The 21,815-nt window shown below is 43.4% G+C and overlaps 1 protein-coding gene across 5 annotated transcripts in view; it reads left to right on the top strand.

Moving 5' to 3' along the window:
• ZNF521 (zinc finger protein 521) overlaps window positions 1-21,815 on the top strand; it is a 432,628-nt gene that overhangs the window by 364,993 nt on the left and 45,820 nt on the right. The gene's annotated exons all lie outside the window — the stretch shown is intronic.

The following is a 21,815-nucleotide window of genomic DNA, read 5'->3' as shown; positions in this document are numbered from 1 at the left end:
CTGGTGTGAACTACAACTTAATGCCAGTTCACACCACATGCAGTCCAGTGCGTTTTTTTTTTTATGCATCAAAAATGCACCGGTGCTTGCAGTTCCAGTGCGTTCCGGAGAACATGCTGCATTTTACCTGCAATAGACTGTACTGGAACGCTGTAAAACACATCGAAAACGCTCTGGAACACACCTAAATGCACTGAAACACACTTGTCCTTATCTAAGGTTAATAAAAAAGAGGGGTGAAAAAAGCACTGGACTGCATTAAAAATGTACCAAAAACGCGTTCCAGTGCATTTTTGATACATTTTACAGCGTTCCAGTGTAGGTAAAATGCAGCCTGTTCTACTTTTTTTTTCTGGAACTAGAACGCACTGGAACTGCAAGCACTGGTGTGTACTATGCCATTGAAAACCATAAAACCTACTTTCCATGCATTTGTGATGCAGAAAAAAACGCACTGGACTGCATGTGGTGTGAACTGATCCTAAATGTATAGGTATATACAATTATATCATGCTTGCTGTTTCATTATGAAGGTTTAATTAAATTAAACTGGATTTGCAATTCAGATGTCTCTCTCTCTCTCTCTCTCTCTCTCTCTCTCTCTCTCTCTCTCTCTCTCTCTCTCTCTCTCTCTCTTGGCCTTGTTTTAAGAGAACAATGATCTCTTCTGCCCTAGATTCACGGTCACTGTTTACATTACTGTCACCATAAGCAATATCCTTATTCTCAAAGAATAATCCATACATATCCACTACTAAATGGCCCCATAATAATGTTTTTATTTTTTTTAATGATTCTTTGTGTTTTTCTGCCTCCTTGTAATGCCCCTCATGATTTCCTGAACCTCTCCTTTTCCCCCTCACTTCCCTATGTTTGGAACAGACATTGCACATTGGGTACGGTCAGGTGCACTGCTCCATGCACACTTAGTTCATCGCAGCAGTGAGCAAGAGAGGGAGACTATGTTCCTGCATACAGTGGGATGATGGAGTCCGATAGCGGCAGCCAAAAAAAGGATTTTAGGGGGTTGAAGGAAGCTGAGACTAATAGAAGATATGTCAATGATTGAAGAATAAGTCATTGTATAGTTAAATCTTTTTTTTTTTTTTTTTTTGGTGTCACTTTAGGAGCAATGACTTTTATTACTAAGAATAGCCTATGAAAAGAATGCACCTTACAACTTATGTCTGCAGCTATATTAATTTCTATTTTTTCTGGCAATCTGGTGATAAGTAACCCGTCATTAATTTATTACTGCACGCGCAAGTGTCGTTCTGCAGAAAGTAGTGTCAGACAGTGACATCTAGTGTTCAGTGTAGTGTCAGTTATTTATTTCTTAATACAAAAAGAAACAACAGGAAAAAAAAGAACTGTAGATTTCATTATCAGCCTATGAAGGAGAAAGCGTTGGATAAGCCTACTGCAGAGCCTATTTCCACCAAAGTTAATTTCTTTCTATTTTTCCGCCTAAAAAAATCCCATTGTGAACCCAACAGGTGGACAGGCTGCATGTCCTGCAGTAATAAAGGCAATCTGCTCTGTGTGAAGATGCTCTCAAAAGAATCATGCAGTTATCTCCAGTGACTACCACACACCCTCCTGAAATTCTTCCTACTGCATAGAAGTAATGCCTTCAATCCAATATGTCAATTCTTTAATACTGCAGAGGGCTAGAAATCCTTTGGTAGAATTGATTTTTCTATTGACAACACTCGTAATTCTCTAATAAGCTACTGAGGGGCTTATTGTCCAGCTTCCTGTAGAGCTGAAACGCATATCGGCTGCAGCATGCTATGTGCTCATAACGTGCTTGATTTTGCAACCTTTTTTTTTAGGCTGGCGGTTATTAATTTGACACATGATAAATGAGATGGTTTTTGTGTTCTTCCGTAATGTTTACCAAACTGAGAAATCCACTGCCACGTTTTAGTGCTTTGCACAGAACGGTCTGTCCAGGCTAATCTCCCTTGTCTGCTTCAGTATTACATTTCTTACTGGCTGCAGTTCTGCGATTTTTACAATACTTTACTTTGTCATTTTAACTATGTCTGCTGTAAGAATAATTTATCTATGTTGGAGTACAGTTCACCATTTACACATGTCTCTGCTTGAAGAGATTGTAAACCCTATAAAAAAAAAACCGTAAGACAAAGGCATAAAGAGCTAGTATGGATCGCATACTAGCTCATTATGAAATACTTACCTTGGAACAAAGCTCTCTCAGCGGCGTCCGCACACCACTGAGGCACATAATTTCCCCCGTGTTTCTTTCGGGTTCACAGGCTTCAGCGCTGTGATTGGCCGCGATCACATCACTCCGTTACGGTACAGAGTCCTGAAGAAACGCATGGGTAGCCATTTCTTCATAGCGCATTCGCCAATGGTGCCGGCATATATAGTAAATATTGCCTAAATGGTGCAAGTTTAGGAGATATTTACAGTACCTACAGGTAAGCCTATAATGAGGCTTACCTGTAGGTACTGTAAATATCTTCTAAACTTGCACCGTTTAGGCAATATTTACTATGTATGCCGGTACATTTAACCACTTCCTATCCGGCTATCGACAATTGACAGCCACAAGGTGGCTCTACAATGCCGGGAAGCCGTCAATATATAGCCTCTGGCCTCCTGCCGCTGGGGGGGGCGTGCGCGTGTCACTCAGGTGCCGATGCACGTGCCAGGCGGCCACGATGTCCGCCAGGCACCCACGATCGGCAGTCGCAGAGCCAGGGACGAGGATCTCTGTGTGTAAACACAGAGATCCACGTCCTGTCGGAGAGAGGAGACCGATGGTGTGTCCCTTGTACATAGGGATAACCATCGTTCACCTCCCCCAGTCAGTCCCCTCCCCCCACAGTAAGAATCACCTAGCAGGGAACACATTTAACCCCTTGATCGCCCCCTAGTGTTAACCCCTTCCCTGCCAGTCACATTTATACAGTAATCGGGGCATATTTATAGCACTGTTTGCTGTATAAATGTGAATGGTCCCAAAAATGTGTCAAAATTGTCCGATGTGTCCGCCGTAATATGGCAGTCCTGACAAAAATCGCAGATTGCCGCCATTACTAGTAAAAAAAAAATAATAAAAAAATTGTGATTCTATCCCCTATTTTGTAGGCGCTATAACATTTTTTTACCAAAAATATGTAGAAGAATACATATCGGCCTAAACTGAGAAAAAAAAACGTTTTTTTTTTTTATGGGATATTTATTATAGCAAAAAGTAAAAAATATTGGGCCAGATTCACAAAAGAGATACGACGGCGTATCTATGCGCCTGATTCATAGAATCAGGTTACGCATAGATAGCCCTGAGATCCGACAGGTGTAAGTGACTTACACCGTCGGATCTTAGTCTGCAATTCTAGGCCGGCCGCTAGGTGGCGAGTCCATTGCGGTCGGCATAGAATATGCAAATGACTAGTTACGCCGATTCACGATTGTACACTTTGTTTGTCGCTGTAATTTTATGTTGTTTCCGTAGAGATACGCGGCGTAAAACTAAGCATGCCCTCTAGGTGGTCTAACCAATGTTAAGTATGGTCGTCGTTCCCGCGTCGAATTTTTAAATTTCACGTTGTTTGCGTAAGTCGTCCGTGAATGGCGCTGGACGCCATTTACGTTAACGTCGAAACCAATGACGTCCTTGCGACGTCATTTAGCGCAATGCACGTCGGGAAATTTTAGGGACGGAGCATGTGCAGTACGTTCGGCGCGGGAACGCGCCTAATTTAAATGGTCCCTGCCCCATTTGAATTAGGCGGGCTTGTGCCGGGCGGATTTACGTTACACCACCGCAAGTTTACAGGCAAGTGCTTTGTGAATCAAGCACTCACGCTGAAAACTTGCGGCGGTGTAACGTAAATGGGATACGTTACGCCGCCGCAGCGTAGCCCATTTCTACGTGAATCTGGCCCATTGTTTTTTTTTCAAATTGTCGTTTTTTTTTTTTATAGCGCAAAAAATAAAAACTGCAGAGTTGATCAAATACCACCAAAAAAAGCTCTATTTGTGGGGAAAAAAGGACGTCAATTTTGTTTGGGAGCCACGTCGCAAGTGGCTCCCAAGTGTACTCTATAGGCACATTTCTCTGCATTGGAAATACACAGCATAGAGGAGAGGGAGCAGGCTAAGTGCTAGCCTGATCCTAAAGTATAAATTCACCTTTAGGAGCATGTTACACCCACATTTAGGGTGTAACATGATCCTATGCACCTGGCTCCAGAGCACCCCCGCCTTCTTACAGTGGATGGTGGTTCTTCTCCCAACACCTATTGTCACATTTTGAAAATGGATGTAGCTGTGCAGGGCTCCTCCTGCCCAGGCGTGTCATTCTGTTAACAGGAATCTGTGAATGAATAAACTACAAGTCTCATCCGCCACCGCATCAGACAAACTTTCAGTATCGATGAACTGCAATAAGCGATATTTTTTACATTTTGCTATAATAAATATCCCCCAAAAAGATATAAAAAAACAAATGTTGTTCTTAGTTTATTAGGCCGATTTGTATTCTTCTACATATTTTTAGTAAAAAAAAAATCAATAAGCGTATATTGATTGGTTTGCGCAATAGTTATAGCGTCTACAAAATAGGGTATCGTTTTATGACATTTTTATTATTATTTTTATTGTGTCTACGACATTATGGCAGACACATCAGACACTTCTGACGCTATTTTGGGACCATTGTCATTTATACAGCGATTGGTGCTATAAAAATGCACTGGTTACTATGTAAATGACACTGGCAGGGGAGGGGTTAACCACTAGGGAGCGAGGAAGGGGTTAAGTGTGTCCTAGGGAGTGATTCTAACTGTGAGGGAGCTGGGCTACCAGTGACACGACATGGATCACTGCTCCCGATCACAGGCAGCAGTAGATTAGTGTCCTGTCACTAGACAGAACAGGGAAATGCCTTGTTTACACAGGCATCTCCCTGTTCTGCAGCTCCGTGACACGATCGCGGCACACCGGCGGACATCAAGTCCGTGGGTCCCACAGTCACGGCGCTTGCGGGAGGCACGCCCGCACGGCGGCACATTCAAAGCAATGTACCTGTACGTTGCTCTGTGCAGCCAACATGTATCTACTGGCGGCGGTCGGCAGTAACTATGCCATTTTAAGATACATTTGACAAAAACAGAGAAGTTGGATGGAATTCAGAGATATCATAAACCTCCACTACCCAGGATCTTTCAGGACTTCTCATAAAGCCCTGTCAATATTTGTCAAGTCTTAAGCAATTTTCCACTTTGCAGTTAAATGTGAGAAAACACCTCCATATCATATGATGTTTCTCTGGAGAAGGCCTCGTGGCAGACTACAAGCATTTCTGAACAATCTGAGTGAGTCTGTCTGAAAAAGTAGCTGAGCTGGCTAGATAAGGTGTGGTAAAAACGCTGATCAACTACCCACTTTGACTATCTCTGCCCATCCTAAAAGTTTGCTATACTAGCTAAACTTTGCTCTGATGAGTCAGGCAAAATCCTGCACATCCAAGTCCTGAAGAAGGGGGATTCTGTTGACCTGAGAAAGAGTTGGCTTTCACCAACCACTTAATTTATTACTCTTTTTGGCACTGCTGCTTTTCCTCTTAAACTTTTTTCCATTAGTGCCAGAATACTAAAGACAATCTTTTTTTGCCTTCCTCTGGGTCGACTGAGTTTAGGATTGTGTATATAAGATTGTACGTTTTTTTTTTTCCCCTTTTATTGGTTGAAATGGATCGACTTTTTTTTCAACCAGACTATTTATGGTATATAAATATATCAATCGACTCGTGTACAACCAACCTTTCAGGTATTTTTTAAAGGGCTATAGCCGGCAACACTAAAAACAGAATACGAAAACGGGCAGACTATATACCAGTGGTCTCAAACTGGCGGCCCTCCAGCTGTGGTAAAACTACAAGTCCCATCATGCCTCTGCCTGTGGGAGTCATGCTTGTCACTCTCAGCCTTGCAATGACTCATGGGACTTGTAGTTTCGCAACAGCTGGGGGGCCGCCAGTTTGAGACCCCTGCTATATACAGTGCCTTGCGAAAGTATTCGGCCCCCTTGAACTGAGCTGAAAGTTTAGAGGGACGGCCAGGTCTTCGTAGATTTGCAGTGGTCTGATACTCCTTCCATTTCAATATTATCACTTGCACAGTGCTCCTTGGGATGTTTAAAGCTTGGGAAATCTTTTTGTATCCAAATCCGGCTTTAAACTTCTCCACAACAGTATCTCGGACCTGCCTGGTGTGTTCCTTGTTCTTCATGATGCTCTCTGCGCTTTAAACGGACCTCTGAGACTATCACAGTGCAGGTGCATTTATACGGAGACTTGATTACACACAGGTGGATTCTATTTATCATCATTAGTCATTTAGGTCAATACTGGATCATTCAGAGATCCTCACTGAACTTCTGGAGAGCGTTTGCTGCACTGAAAGTAAAGGGGCTAAATAATTTTGCACGGACAATTTTTCAGTTTTTTATTTGTTAAAAAAGTATGAAATATCCAATAAATTTTGTTCCACTACATGATTGTGTCCCACTTGTTGTTGATTCTTCAAAAAAAATTAGTTTTATATCTTTATGTTTGAAGCCTGAAATGTGGCAAAAGGTCGCAAAGTTCAAGGGGGCCGAATACTTTCACAAGGCACTGTATATAGTTTGCCCGTTTTCGTATTCTGCTGGTGAGGAAGGTTACCCACGGACACAATATAATAGTTCACAAGAATGATCAAATGTGTGGATAGGGGAATCGGTTAATTTTTTCTTTTTTCACTCAACCCACTGGTGGAACAAAAGTGAATCATGAATGACTAGCCTAAAAGAGAAATTGTCCTGAGTTTCAAAAGGCTTTCTTTAACTTTCTATTGTGCCTATGCAACAGGAAGTTAAGATTATTAAAGAAGAGCACAGACTAGGTTTTTTCCATTCCCCATTAAATCCAAAATGAAACCAGAAAAAGTTTTGGGTTTTGATTCAGTTTAAATTGATTGTTAAATCTGTACCTGTAAAGAGAACTGTAAATACTTCTCCTTCTGGCTGTGCTCCTAAATACCACTCTGAGGAGTCATTGGTTGAATTCTGTGCAGAAACTGACACTTTGAGAGTCTTGATCTACTGCTTCCCTCATGGCTCAGTGGTTCTGCCCGCCAACCTCCTATATCGGTTTTGTTGTGTAGAGACATAGGTGTTGTGAGAGAAACCACTCAGCTCAGCAGGGGTACTTAGGTCGATATAGGCAGGTTTCTTAGCTGACTTCACAGGGCAATTCATCTTTAAAGGTATTGCATACAGTAGTTCAGGCAACATGAGTTGTAAATATGTACTACTTTACAGACACCACTGATCAGTTTTTCAATTTAGCAGCACAGTGTCTATAGCTGTTCTAAATATGCATGTTTTATGAGGTTTATGCTGTCTGAGCATTCTTGTATATGGTATTACAGTTCTAGAGAAGGAGATAAGTTATTGCTCTGCTATATCTGACTTCTCTGGCAATTCCTCCCCTTTTCCCATCAGTCATGATGCTCTGGTAGTTTGACTGCTGCCAGACGCACAAAGTAATATTGTTAACTTGTATTTCTTCCTGTGGTGCTTACATTATAGTGAATGAAATTAACATGTAGGAGAGGGAAGTGAAAAGCTGTAACGTAATTGTAATCCTAAAAAAAAAAAAAAGTCCTGTTCCCTTATAGCAGACTAAACAGCACGGTGCTTGTGCTGTATAACCTGCCCCTCTGGAAGCTGTAAAAAACCTGGCTGATCCTACTAGTTTCTGTCTTCTCCTCTGTAAATTGACCACGGTTTACCATGGCTGCTGAGCCCTGACACTGAGGTCAGTTTACCTGCCTCCATCATTACGATGTGTTCACTGTGCTCTCCCCCCTCCCCTCCCCTCCCTGCTTGTCAGCTCGGGAGTCTGTGTCTCTGTCTCCGCCTCCCCTGCTGCCATTAATAAAATACAAAATTGTTAAAAAAATAATGCTGCCAGACCCTCTTTTAGGCTTCCATCCTGTGCTGTGTTATTAGAAACAAAGCCTCTTAATGCTTTTTGTGAAGTATCTTCAGGCCGATCATATGACTCACGGCCCCTCTGATACTCTGATCCAGGGCTACAGAAAGAGAACCTTTTAATTTGGCTTTTATTCACCACATACATTGGGTAAAAGTATTAAAAACTTCACCATTTTTCTAGGTAAATATATTTCTAAAGGTGCTATGGACATGCTATGGCATTTTCACCACAAGTCGGTGACAACCTATGCAAGCCATATATGCAAGGAAATCAAAACAAATAAGTTCAGAAATTAAGTTATGTGTAATAAAATGGAATGACGCAGGGAAAAAGTATTGAACACGCTAACTGAAATTTTTTTAATAATTCATACACAATCCTTTGTTGATAATGACAGCTTCAAGACGCCTCCTGTATGCATTGACCAGGTGTGATTTTGGCCCATTCTTCCACATAAACAATCTTCAAATCTTGAAGGTTCTGTGGGCCTCTTCTATGAATTAGGATCTTTAGTTCTTTCCATAGGTTTTCTATTGGATTCAATTAGATGATTGGCTGCGTTCTTGGACAACTCTTCTGATTATTTTCAGAACATTCAGAAGTTTCAAAATCCTTCTGTAACCAATGGCATCAGTATGTTTTGCAGCAATAAGGGTGTGAAAGTCTTGAGAGATGTCTTTGCTTTTACCCATCATTAGATGATTCTTGTGTGACACCTTGGTAATAGGACACCTTTTTATAGGTTATCCGTTAGACTGAACCAGCTGATATTTGCCCTGACAAGGAGCAGGATTGCCTTTTAATTACTGATAGATTTCAGCTGGTGTCTTGACTTTCCATGCCTTTTTGCACCTCCCTCCCTTCATGTGTTAAATCCTTTTTCCTCTGTCATTCCATTTTATTACATATAACTTATAACGATTTGTTGCGTATGTATGGATTGCATGGGTTGTTAGTGACATGTGGTGAAAGTTTTATGTCGATGCACCTTTTAAAAATATATTTACGTAGAATGGTGACATGTTCAATACCTATTTTACCCACTGTATAAAGATTATCTTTATTCTCATCCTCCAATTATACTTTCAGAAATGCTTAATCAGGTTAAGTGATATGACTGAGAACAACAATGGCATGTTTATGTGGCTCATGTGTGACTGTTTCTACTGTCCCCTATTTATTTTGGGCAGTCTTAATTGGTATCTACTGTATATGAGAAAAATGCAACCATTGTTTGCATAACTACACAGCCAATAAAGAATACACTTTAATTGCAATTTCCATTGTTTTAGCTGATTGGATACCTGCTAATTAATAAATAGAGGTTTTGAATTGCAGAATGACAGCCTAGACCCAGCTTATGGCTGCTTGTGATGAGTGGTTGGCCCTTGATTGATTATCTTGTCACAGTTGGATTTCCTGTTTACACCTGTCAACAACAATGCATCTGTTTTAAAATACTGACAGAATGCATTCAGTTCAAAAGCTGTTTTATGTTTGAAAAAGAAACTAGCATTTCTGAAAGTAGGTCAGAAAAATCATCCTACATATTTCTCTCAGTATAGGTGGGGGGCATCTAGAAGTTCCATTGGAAGGCCATAAGAAATGCTTCCATCATTGGCTGTGCATAGTATTGCATATAAAGATTTTACAAGCTGGAAGTCATGCTTTTCCAAAAGACAATTTAAATGGAATTGTCTAGACATGTGCTTAAAAAAAATAAGATAGGGAGTATTCTTGGTGGGTGCACATAACTTAAGGGATATAGTATATAGTTGGGTTGGGTGAATTGAATTTGTCTGCTGGATCAACCAATGTAAATTTGACTGCTGACTATCCAAGAAAGAACTGTGCAAATGCCATGAGTCCATTATGTTGGTGCCATAATCATTCCTAGGTGGGAGGGGTAGCATTTCCAGTTGTTGCCATCTCCCTGGATTTTAATTGGTTTCTCATTGTGGGTTATTTGGGTGGGTGGTTGAGTTTGAGATTTCTGGAAATAAAGTTGCATGGGGGCTGCCATCTGTCCACGACAATGTGGATGGCATAGTCAGTCTAGGGAAGAGCCCAGATCCCATAGATGGGCAGCCTTTTGAAGTTTAAACATAACCTAACATATGTAAAGAAAAAAGCAAACTAGGAACAAACTTATCTTTGCCCACTATTAAACAAGTCCCTTTCATGCTCCAGAAATGTAATTACTTGTCTTGTATTTTAAATGAGCTTTAATTACTGAGATTTCAGTAAATTTTTCTCTTTCTATTTGAAAATACGCTTGAACATTAGAGTGTTTATCCACTCAAAACATGTACTTTAGTTTTCTCTACGCGATGGTGAGTTGCATCACCTAATGGTGGTTAACAAACAAATGGCCTTGTAAAGGCAAAGTTAAAGGCTAAGCCCAACATAAATTCACCTGTTATGGTTCCTGGATAAGTTCCTGCACACTTGGAGCCTTATCCTTTCTGCTCCAGCAATAGTATTGCATTCTCCATACTAATGAGTAAGGATGAGCTCCAGCGTGTTCGCATAGTACACGTGCAGAGCCCGCCAGGAAGTCTGCATGGCGCTGTGCTAATCACAGCCAGGGAGACATTTCCCGGTCTCTGCAGCCGAGCATCGGGAAATGTCTCCTTGGCTGTGATTAGCACAGCGCCGTGCAGACTTCCTGGCGGGCTCTGCATGTGTACTATGCGAACACGCTGGAGCTCATCCTTACTATTGAGTAAATGGTAAGACACCTTCAACAGTTCCACCCAAAGTGTGCAAAAATCTTACAAGGGTCCCTGATAAAACAAAATTGTATTACTAGCATTTGTCCAAAGCTTCTATATCCATTTTTGTGGACTGCAGCTTGCTACAAGTCATCATTGATCATTCCTTCGTTGTAGGTCTGTTGGTATGACAAAAAGGGTAAGTCCCGTAAACCAAAACAATCAAAAAGATTCAGCATTTCAATATGAAAGGTGTTTGGTTACTTTTGGTTAATGCAGTATGAATTTTGGCATATTCATTTAGCCTTTATTTTAAAGGAGTCACTCCCCTAAAATGTTTCACTTAGGAATGTTCTTTGGTTGGCTGATTCTCCCCCAGCTGTTGTGATATCCACAAGGAATCATTTTCATTATTGTGTCTATCCTCATGTACAGCTAGAGGAGTCTCAGTTGCAACTGGACATCACCTGCAGAGGTGTGATCTTGAGTCACTCAGAATGTTACATTGGTCTTGGATGATGCAATTCACCAATGTCTACCGAAATCTGTTGTAGGTAGACTAAGCATTCAGAGGTGTACATTTTCTAATTAGTTTTTAAGAGTATTTCTGTAAGGATGTATCTCTGTATACCTGTTCCATAATTGGAATTTGTATAGAATGCCAAGGTTCTGAAAATAAATAGGTTGTTTTTAGCTGTGTATCTCAGTATGTCCAGTTTAAGGTTAGTAAATATAAAATCTAGTTTTGATGTAATGAAATGTTTTTTTTTTTTTTTTTTCTAATGAGTTCACTGGTCCTGATCTAATGAGAAAATGTGATTAAAATGTATGAGTCACTATGCAATATCCTATTTCTTTTTTTTCAGTGAGCTTAAAATTAGAATAATTGTAATGATAAGACTGGAGACAGAGTCAAATGGTAGCATTCTTAATCAATCTCCCTCTGCCTATGCCAATAAATATTCTACATGCAAACTTTTTTTTAGGTCACAGTGCACCAAGCATCTATCAGAAGTCAGTGCTGCCAACCCAAATTCTGCCTCTGGCATATACAATTTAATTATTAATAGTATGTCTCCCAGGTAAACTCTTACACATTCTTAGGGCCTTGTTTTGTAGTCATTAAAATTGAACATGTTTGTATTATTGAAACCCCTGCATTCTCCGTGTAGGTTTAGTTGATCTGAATGTATCCAAAGAGAGTCTACCAATTTCCCATTTCCTGTCCCTGCCCTGGAGTATCTGTAGGATATGATTTTTATTTATTACAAGCAATTGTTCTTTTGTTTAGAAATGTAGCTATTTTCTTTGCCTTGTCAAAACATTGTATATGTGATCTGTTTTTTGTTTGTTTTTTCTCTAACTGTGGTGAGTGGTAACATACAAATCTGAATACAAATGAAAACAAAAAGCATACATACATACAATTAATAAAAAATCGCTGGTAATAAATTCATGCATATAAATATCTAGCCACACCCATCCCAGTTAGGTATATAATGATCAGTCTTCAAAATATTTAACCATACTTGCTGACCAATCTGGAACCTTAATCTGAACCTTTAGGCACAACCTAAGGCCATTTTCACACCTTTCTATTTCATGCATTTAACATATTTTTTTTCGTATTGTATTGATGTGTTTTGCATTCATATTGCATTATGTAATTTTCATGTTGTCCAATATTTTAGGCCTGTTACCAGGGACTGAAAACGCATGAAAAAGTATAATACATTAGTTTCCATGCATCATCTTTTACTTCTATAGGAGTCAAAATGCATGAAAGTGGACAAAAAGGCCGGCTCTTTAACAATGCTTTGCATGAACCATATGTTTTAGCACATTCCAGCATGCCAGTTACAGTGTGTATTTGTAAATGGGGCCTTAAACATACCTGTTCTGCCAAGGATATAATCTAACCCACAATACTCTTTCACATGACCATACTCAAATAATCAAAGGATCTCACCATTGGAGGCACCCCTCTATGACAGAGTTTGTCATATAAGTGTAGTGCTACCCCTGCAGGATCCGCTTAAGTATGTTCAGTCCCATACTCTCAGCCCCAAGATCAGCCCCTCTGGCACACCTGGCAATGGTGTAAGTACAAGGATCACTGAAACCACACATGTTATAACAAAACACAGAAATGATCTTTACTGCAGTATTTCTGTGGAAGAGGGTAACCGTATATATTCAAGTAATGCAATAGGAGAGCAATGATTTGAGGTCAGGCTCAATACTGTATTCAGGCTGCTTACAGGGGATTTAAAACCTGAGAATGTCCCCAAGAGCAGAGACGCACTTAAATGGCAACTAAATCACAATATGACACTTTTTATATCAGATCGATTACCTCTATTCAGATTTGATTCTGAGTCCAGGCAGGAGGAGAGCAGAAGACTGGCCTTCTTTATGTCAAACCTCTCTTCTGTCCGCTGACACCACAGGCCCAACTACAAACACCATACTGAGTTCTACATTAAGTGGCTTAACTCCTAAGTTAGACTATACCACACATACACTACAAATACAGAGCCCTGAGTATATGTATGTGCGTGCCTGTATGGCACCAGTAATTTCAGTCCTTTGGAAGAAAGATAAGGCCTTGGATCTTCATCTAGCCACTTTAATTGATGCACTCCTGAACAGCAGGGCCAAACAACACAATTGGTCCAAATTGTAAAGAATGCAGGCTCTTCTTCAGCAAGGTGAAAGAACAATTGTGTCTGTATACAGTATCCCTGTATCTGAATGGCCTTGTGCCCTGTTGCACTACAGGTGTCAGCATGGTGACTAAGAGCAATGATGTCTGTGTACAGTGTTTATAAACCTGGATGGACAAAGTAAACAACTCTGTGTGCAGTGTCCTTGTTTCCTGCAAATGGGCAAGTGCCCCCTCACCAAATCCTGTGGTCAGGTCCAAACAAATGTCCTTGAAATGGCTAGGCTTTTCTGGTGACCCAGCTGGTCACCTCACACTGGAATGCTTCCCCACTGTCGATGCAGCTGCGCCTGGATGTGCACCTGGAAGCCCCCTCTCTCAGGCTGGGTGTCCCCGACCGGCTGTGGGGCTTGTCAACGAACTATGGACTGACCCAGGAGGCAACACCCCTCCACTGAGTCCAGTCTTTTCTCCTGCCTCGTAACTAAATTCCCTCAGGCAAACAAGATGGAGTCTTTGTTTCCCTTTCTCCAGAGCATGCTGGCTCTTGTAGTTCCATACAGTTCAATCTGAATGTGAAACTTGGGTCCCGGGACTACAATTCCTGGTATGCTTCCTGGTGGTAATCACTCTGCTGACAGGATGTGATGACACCAAGTCTTAACTGGCACTAGAGGGAAACAGAGTGTCTTCTGATACTGCGGGAAAGATAGCCAGCTCCCTGCTACATAAGCAAATACAATAACATTACCTAATAACATATATATATATATATTTATATACAGTCGTGTTCAAAAGTTTGCATACCCTGTCAGAAAACATGGCATTTCGACATTCTTATTGAAAATATGACTGATCATACCAAAAGATATTTATTTTATTTAAGAATAGTGATACTATGCAGTCATTTATTATCACATAGTTGTTTGTCTTCTTTTAAAATCATAATAACAGAATTAACCAAAATGGCCCTGATAAAAAGTTTATATACCCTGGAATGTTTGGCCTTTGTACAGACACACAAGGTGACACATACAGGTTAAAATGACACTTATCTGTTCTGTGCAATGGTTTTGCAGAGAGAAGACCTAATCTTCCTCTTTTGGGGTTCCCCACCAGGACACCTGGCTCCTCCCCCTGCCGAGTGCTCCCATAGCAAGCTGCTTGCTATAAGAGCACTTATGTGGGCTCGACCCTGAGATGTGCTGTGTGTGTCCTTGGACAAAGCGTGGCTCAGCCCTGCCTCCTACTTTCTCCTCACAGGCTGTAATTGACAACGGCGAGAGCCAATGGCCTGCCTCTGTGTCCAGCGAGGAGAGAGAGGCCTGCTGCTCTCTGCTGCAGATAATGCATTAAAGGGGTTGTAAACAATTATTTTTTTAGAAATAACAAACATGTTATACTTACCTCCACTGTGCAGCTCGTTTTGCACAGTTCCACGTCTTATGGGGTCCGTCGGCAGCTGTCTCTGGTCCTCCCCACAAGAACTACACACATTCAGATAGAGAGCTTGAATTGTGTGTAGTCCTTGCAGGCGCGCTCCTGTGATACAGCGAGCGGTCATAGCCGCTCACTGTATCACTCGGCCCCGCCCCTCAGCACGCCGCGTCACTGCATGTGATTAACAGCAGCGCCAGGCAATGGCTGCACTGATTTCAATCCATCCACTCTAGCCAATCAGTGGCCAGGCTGAGCGGCGAAGAGGATGTCGGAAACCGAGCGCAGGACTTTCGAGGAGTCAGGTAAGTATAACGGGGGGACCGGTATACTCTGAAGTTTTTTCACCTTAATGCATGGGCTAGCACAAAGGTATACCATAATAACACACAACACACCAATATAATACAACAATTTTATTAAGATTGGATTAAATTTTTGGCCACGGTGTCATCCACCGGGGGGTTACAATTATAATAAATTAATAAATAATTAAATAAGCCCTTTTTTGGCTGAAACTCTTATGACATAAATGTCCATCCAGCCGAAGCTGGACGACTACTCCCCACTTCGGATGACCTCGTGACGGGAAAAAGGGGGGTAAAACAAAAAAGGGGGGGGGCGGGTGGGCGTTGCTGCGTGACGGAAGAAGCAGCCTGAGCGGTCACCTCACGCAGGGGTATATATAGCCTTCTTCAGCGCGGGCTCCCGCCGCACGCCACGACCAATGGGGTGCGATCCTCCTTTGACCAATCACGGGAGGGGGGCGGTCCCGCCCCGGCGACTCCGATCCTGCAGCACGAGACAAGCAGGGGAAAAGGGAGAAAACAACATCTCCCCTTTGAGCCATCCCATGCCGGTCCAGCATAGCGCTGTGACCCCTCATGGGCTAGCACAAAGGTATACCATAATAACACACAACACACCAATATAATACAACAATTTTATTAAGATTGGATTAAATTTTTGGCCACGGTGTCATCCACCAGGATGGGGGGTTACAATTATAATAAATTAATAAATAATTAAATAAGCCCTTTTTTGGCTGAAACTCTTATGACATAAATGTCCATCCAGCCGAAGCTGGACGACTACTCCCCACCGGCCCCAGTCGGCCGCAAAGCTGCCGGCTGTGGCCCCCCCACCACTGTGGCCGATTCAATTAGACTTTGGAGACCCATATTAAAAATATCCAAACCTATTATGGATAGGTGCACTTTATCCTTCCTGAATAATCCTGGCAAAAACCCCTCCAACTCGGTGTGACGAAAGGAAACTCCCCCAATGGAGGAAATGAAACTATGTACCGTCCTATTCAGGCGCCTACGGATCCTATCCACATAAAAAAGGCTGCCCTGAGGGGACCATAGGAGCCTAGGGATCATCTCCGAATAAGCCAGCACCACCCCCGGGTACATTAGGGTTATAGAGTGTAAGTCCCTCTTCATCTCACACAGCAAATCCCAAGTTCTGTATTTTCCCAGGTCATTCGCCCCCGTGTGTAGGACTAATACCTGGGGGGGCGGGCCATATGTCAGATAAGTAGGACAGATGCTCTAACAAGCCCCGCCATCTCATGCCCCTGACTCCAGACCAAAAAATCATAAATAAATCTGTGTCCAGACCTAACGCAGTCGAGTAAGATCTAGCTCCAGCCTGCCTGGCGGCCCAAAAGATGTAGGAGTGGCCTACGATCCATACGACTGTCCTGGGATGATCTGAAAAAGAAATTCAAGGGGTTAAGAGACCCGGGCGGACATAGATTTTGTATCTGTCACTGCCCCAACGTCCTATACTCTTTACCTTGTTAACAGACAAACCCAGAGAGTCGGCAGTAGTGGCCGCCCCGATTCTGAACGAATGCGATGAAAAGCGTAGACCGGATAAGTTCAGATATTTCAGACAGGCGGCCAAAACGGCCGAGAACTGAAACCTGGTCAGTGAGGATAAGTCCTTATGTATAAAAAATGACCCGCCGGACGCGGGCCTAGCAGAAACATAGTTTGATGTGTGAAGAACTGGACAGATGGCCCTATTTGGGGAACTGGACAAACGAAACCAACGGCCCTGACCTGGCTGGGATGTCTTGGACCTACACATAAAAAAGTGAAGGGAGCCTCCCTCTAAACGGACATGCGAAAAAAGCAAAAAAGACCATGACTTCCTATTGGGTGCTGTGAATTCACCTAGCCTAAGGGCACCGAAGAAAGCTACCGCGAATGCGGCTCTAAAAAGAAGAACCTCGAATTCGGATACACATACCTCCCGCAGGACTGACAGAAGGTCCCCCAACATAGAGATGGATATCGGACGCCTGACGTCCACCACAGGGTTAGATCTCCTAAGACCCTTCATGACCTGGGTGACTTGAAAATATGAAGTCAAAGCGGGGAGACCGGCAAATTTTAAAAAGAAAGAAACTCCCGCGAGAATCCTGCTAATAGAGGCCTGGCTAAGTTGGGATTGAATCAAATGGGACAAAAAGGATAACGCAACATATGAAGTGACAAAAAGAGAATCCAAACCCGCCTCGCGACAGAACAAACACCACTTGCTCCAAGAGTGCTTGTAGTCCGTCCATGTTTTCTCCGATACCGAGGCCTTGAGGTTGGTGAAGATTAATCCCAGATTAAGCCCCAGAGGAAGTCTGGGCAGGGGGTGCCATGCGGATCCGCTGACGGGGCCAACTCCCGGAACCTCCTGAGCTGTGAACGAGATAAAGCGTCAGCTATATTATTCACTTTTCCCGCTATGTGTTCAGCCTTCAACCAAATATTAAAACGCATGCAATGAAGTACCAAAAACCGTAGTAATTTAATGACTGGTTCAGATTTCGAAGATAACGTGTTAATTGCAAAAAGGACGCCTTTGTTGTCCGTATGGACCAAAATCCTCCGGTTCGCAAAGGCGTCCTTCCAAATCACAACGGCAACGATGACCGGAAATAACTCCAGAAGGACCAGGTTCTGCAATATTTCCTTCTGTTGCCACTCCAAGTGCCACCTGCTAGAACACCAATGACCTTGCAAAAAGGCCCCGAAACCGACGGACCCTGACGCGTCCGTGAAGAATTCCAATTGTGTGCTATCCATGAAATCTTCTTGCCAGGCCGATGCACCGTTGAAATTATTTAAAAAGGAATCCCATATTTTCAAATCCTCCTTAATACTCTTGGAGATTCGCACATGAGCATACGGGCTCTTGTAACCCCGCAGGGCTAAGGAGAATCTCCGCGAAAACACCCTAGCCATTGGGATGATCCTGGCCGCGAAAGCAAAAAGCCCCAGCAAGGACTGGGCTTCTTTCAGCGAAACCTTCTTCCTAGCTAGAAAACCCGTAATCAGCAAAGACATCCTCTGCACTTTTTGCTCCGGTAACCTGAACTCCATCTTCTGAGCGTCAATTGTAATGCCCAGGAATTCTATGGAGACTGCGGGTAGAACCGTCTTCTCATGCGCCAGAGGAACCCCGAACTCCTTACAGACATCGGAAAACACCTGGAGCGATTCCATGCATAACGACGACCCCGCCGGGCCAATAAATAAAAAATCATCCAGATAGTGTAGGATGAAACTCTGGGGTATCGCCTCTGCCGCTACCCAATGCAAAAAAGAAGAAAAAGCTTCGAAATAATAACATGAAAGAGAAAACCCCATGGGCATGCATTTGTCAAAATAAAATTGCCCCATGCAATGGAAGCCCAGGGAGTTAAATCCCTGGGGGTGAACTGGGAGGAGGCGAAAAGCCGCCTTGATGTCCGCCTTAGCTAAGAGTGACCCTTGGCCTGACTGCCTTAGCAAGGCTAGCGCTTCATCAAATGAAGCGTAACACACTGGTGCATTGACATTTGCGACTTCGTCATTCAAAGAAAATTTGGGAGGGTAGGAAAGATGGTGGATCAATCTAAAGCTGCCGACCTCCTTTTTTGGCACAATGCCTAGGGGGGACACCCGAAAATCGGAAAACATAGGGTCGGAAAAGGGGCCGGCAATCCTACCCTCCAAAAGCTCCTTGTAAATCTTGTCCCGGACGATATCCAGATGCGTAACCGCCGATTGCAAGTTCCGTACCACTGTACATCCTGGGCCTCTGAAAGTGGGTACCAGGAAACCATCTGTAAACCCGTCAGATAGCAGGACTGCCATCTTGCGGTCGGGATAACGATCTAGCCACGGGCGCATTTTTGGCAAGCTCACTGGCGTCGGGGCCCTTCCCCAAGCCGCTGGAACCTGACTGGAAAGAGCTTGCGGCAGCTTTGCGGAAACATCTTGTCGCCGCATGAGTACCGCTGCAGTATGAGCATTCATGCTTAAACCTGCAGTTTGAGAGGAATTTACATTGCCCTTCGTTGAATGCGAAGCAAAACCCCTTCCGAAATGTGCTCTGAGCGGCCGCCTGGGGGCGGGGGGTAAACTGTGGCTTTGGTAGCATCAGGTTGAGCCATAGGCCCACATCCTTGGACCCCCAGTGCAACGAGGGATGGACCGCTAGCTTTTGACGAAAATTCTCGTCATACGTGAACCATGCCGAGCCGCCAAAATGGCGGAAAGCCTCAGCGATTATATCCAGATGCTGGAATAATCCGGAGCACTTACCAGGAAAACGTTCACCCATGACTGCGGCATATATACAGAAAGCCTGCAGCCAATTCTGAAACGTCTTGGGAATTGCCCTCCTCCTATCCTCCTCCGCTCTCTCCCCTGCCTGCTTGTCCGACTTGGACAGAAATTCCTTAGAGGCAGGAAGCAGTGACAAAATGTCAAGATACTCCCCCCTCCATATTTTTTCTTTCACTGTTTTAGATAAATGAAAGCCCAGTGGAGATAAAGCGCATGGGAGGGGCTCTTTAAAAGAGGACTCGCCGACCGTCATGGCAGAAGGCCTAATTGGCAACATAGGGTTAACCGACATTGGTTGGTATCCACTAGCATGTGATAAATAAGTATCATTGACCTGCATTGCGGGGTCACCTAAATCTTGCCATACCGCACTGATATCATCATGCATATTAACACCATTAAACTCATTACCAGACATATGTTGCATTCTTTTAGCACCAACAAACTGTGTGCATGAAACATCACCATCACTTCTTAATACGTTACCTCTGGCACCGGACCCCCGTGCACCTTGTGTGACACCACTCATATCCGCACCACTATCGTGTGCCCCTTTAAATTGTTTCAACACTTCAGAAAAAGAATCCATCAAACTTGATAATTTAGTAAAATGATTAACATAAAGATTCTCACCGCCAGGAACGTGCCCACTCGTGGACCCCGCAAGGGGGGGAGTAGCGCTGCCCCCTTGTTGGCAAGGGGCACCCTGTGCCACAGCTCCCTCTTGGCTGGCAGGCTGCAGAGGAGCGTTCGTTTTCTGCTTCTTATTCCTCCTGGCAGGCTGCTTCCTTGTACCGCCCCCGACCGTTTTCACCTCTGGGATAGGTGGAGTGGAGCAAGAGCCGCCCTCATCACCCAGGCACCGCCTAAGCCATTCCTCCCCCCCTCCGCTCTCCGCCCTCTCTAGCAATTTGCAGAGAAGCTCCTCACGGGCTCTGGAGGGATCCATGGCTGCGGCGGTGAGGTGAGGCGAGGTGACGCTCGTTGCTGCGTGACGGAAGAAGCAGCCTGAGCGGTCACCTCACGCAGGGGTATATATAGCCTTCTTCAGCGCGGGCTCCCGCCGCACGCCACGACCAATGGGGTGCGATCCTCCTTTGACCAATCACGGGAGGGGGGCGGTCCCGCCCCGGCGACTCCGATCCTGCAGCACGAGACAAGCAGGGGAAAAGGGAGAAAACAACATCTCCCCTTTGAGCCATCCCATGCCGGTCCAGCATAGCGCTGTGACCCCTCATTCTATGCAAACTTTATCCTTTACAACTCCTTTAAGGTTAAAAACCTTTTACCTTTACAGCCAATTTAAAGCTCACTTTCCTTCACTACAGCATTATGACATTAGATAAGCATTGTACATGGTGGGCATATGTTCATCTGGAAGAAGCATTGCTGTCATAACAAGAGTGAGCCCTAATTAAAAAAAAAAAAAAAACGATATCCACGGAAGTCGAAAAAGCCACCTTTTTAAAGTGGAACTACATTGTATCTGAGCACCACAAACCAAAAGCACTATTTAAGTCATTTGAATGAATGACTTGTATAGCGCAACTCATGCGAACTGAATCGCCTCTGGGCGCTTTTTCCAGCCAGAGTCTGCTTGGCAGGTGCGGTCATTTTACCCCATAGGATCGTGACACGCTTGGGACACAGTCATACACACAGTCATACATATATATACTGGGCCAATTTGGACAAGATCCAATTTACCTACCAGCATGTCTTTGGAGTGTGGAAGGAAACCGGAGTACCCGGAGGAAAACACACGCATGCACAGGGAGAACATGCAAACTCCAGGCAGATGGGGTCGTGGTCGGGATTCGAACCAGCGACCCTTTTGCTGCTAGACGAAAGTGCTACTCACTGCACCACTGTGCTGCCATTTGTATTATTCAAAGCAAACTTCCCCATTTATCCATGTTTTTCAGCCTTTTTATGCTGAGAAATCACTTGCAAACCCCCCCCCCCCCCCCAGCATTTCTGGCAGTGGCTATCTTGAGTAATGGCAGATGATTCATGTAGCATTTATTCCTGGAAACCATCTTGCCTTAGCTCAGACATGCAGGCAGGAGAGGGTGTGCTTCGTTGAGAAATCCCCTCCTGAAGACTCCTGGAATGTATGACATAATTTGTCTAGGCTTGGAAACCATGAAGTAATTTAAGGTAAAAAACATGTAAATATGATATACTTGCCTATCTATTTACTAATGCTAGCAGCATAAGTATTAAAAAAAGTCAATGTTCATTAAGAGGGTGAAGTTCCACTTGAAAGTGTATGGTCAATGACATTCTAATGATCGCAGTGCAACTTTTATAACAATTTATATTAATTGAAACAAGAAAATACCAATGGTTCTTTTTGC

Source organism: Rana temporaria, chromosome 5 (assembly GCF_905171775.1).
Source record: "Rana temporaria chromosome 5, aRanTem1.1, whole genome shotgun sequence".
In the NCBI taxonomy this organism is placed as follows: Eukaryota; Metazoa; Chordata; class Amphibia; order Anura; family Ranidae; genus Rana; species Rana temporaria.
Note: the sequence above shows the minus strand (reverse complement) of the source record. Positions and strands in the feature narration are given on the sequence as shown.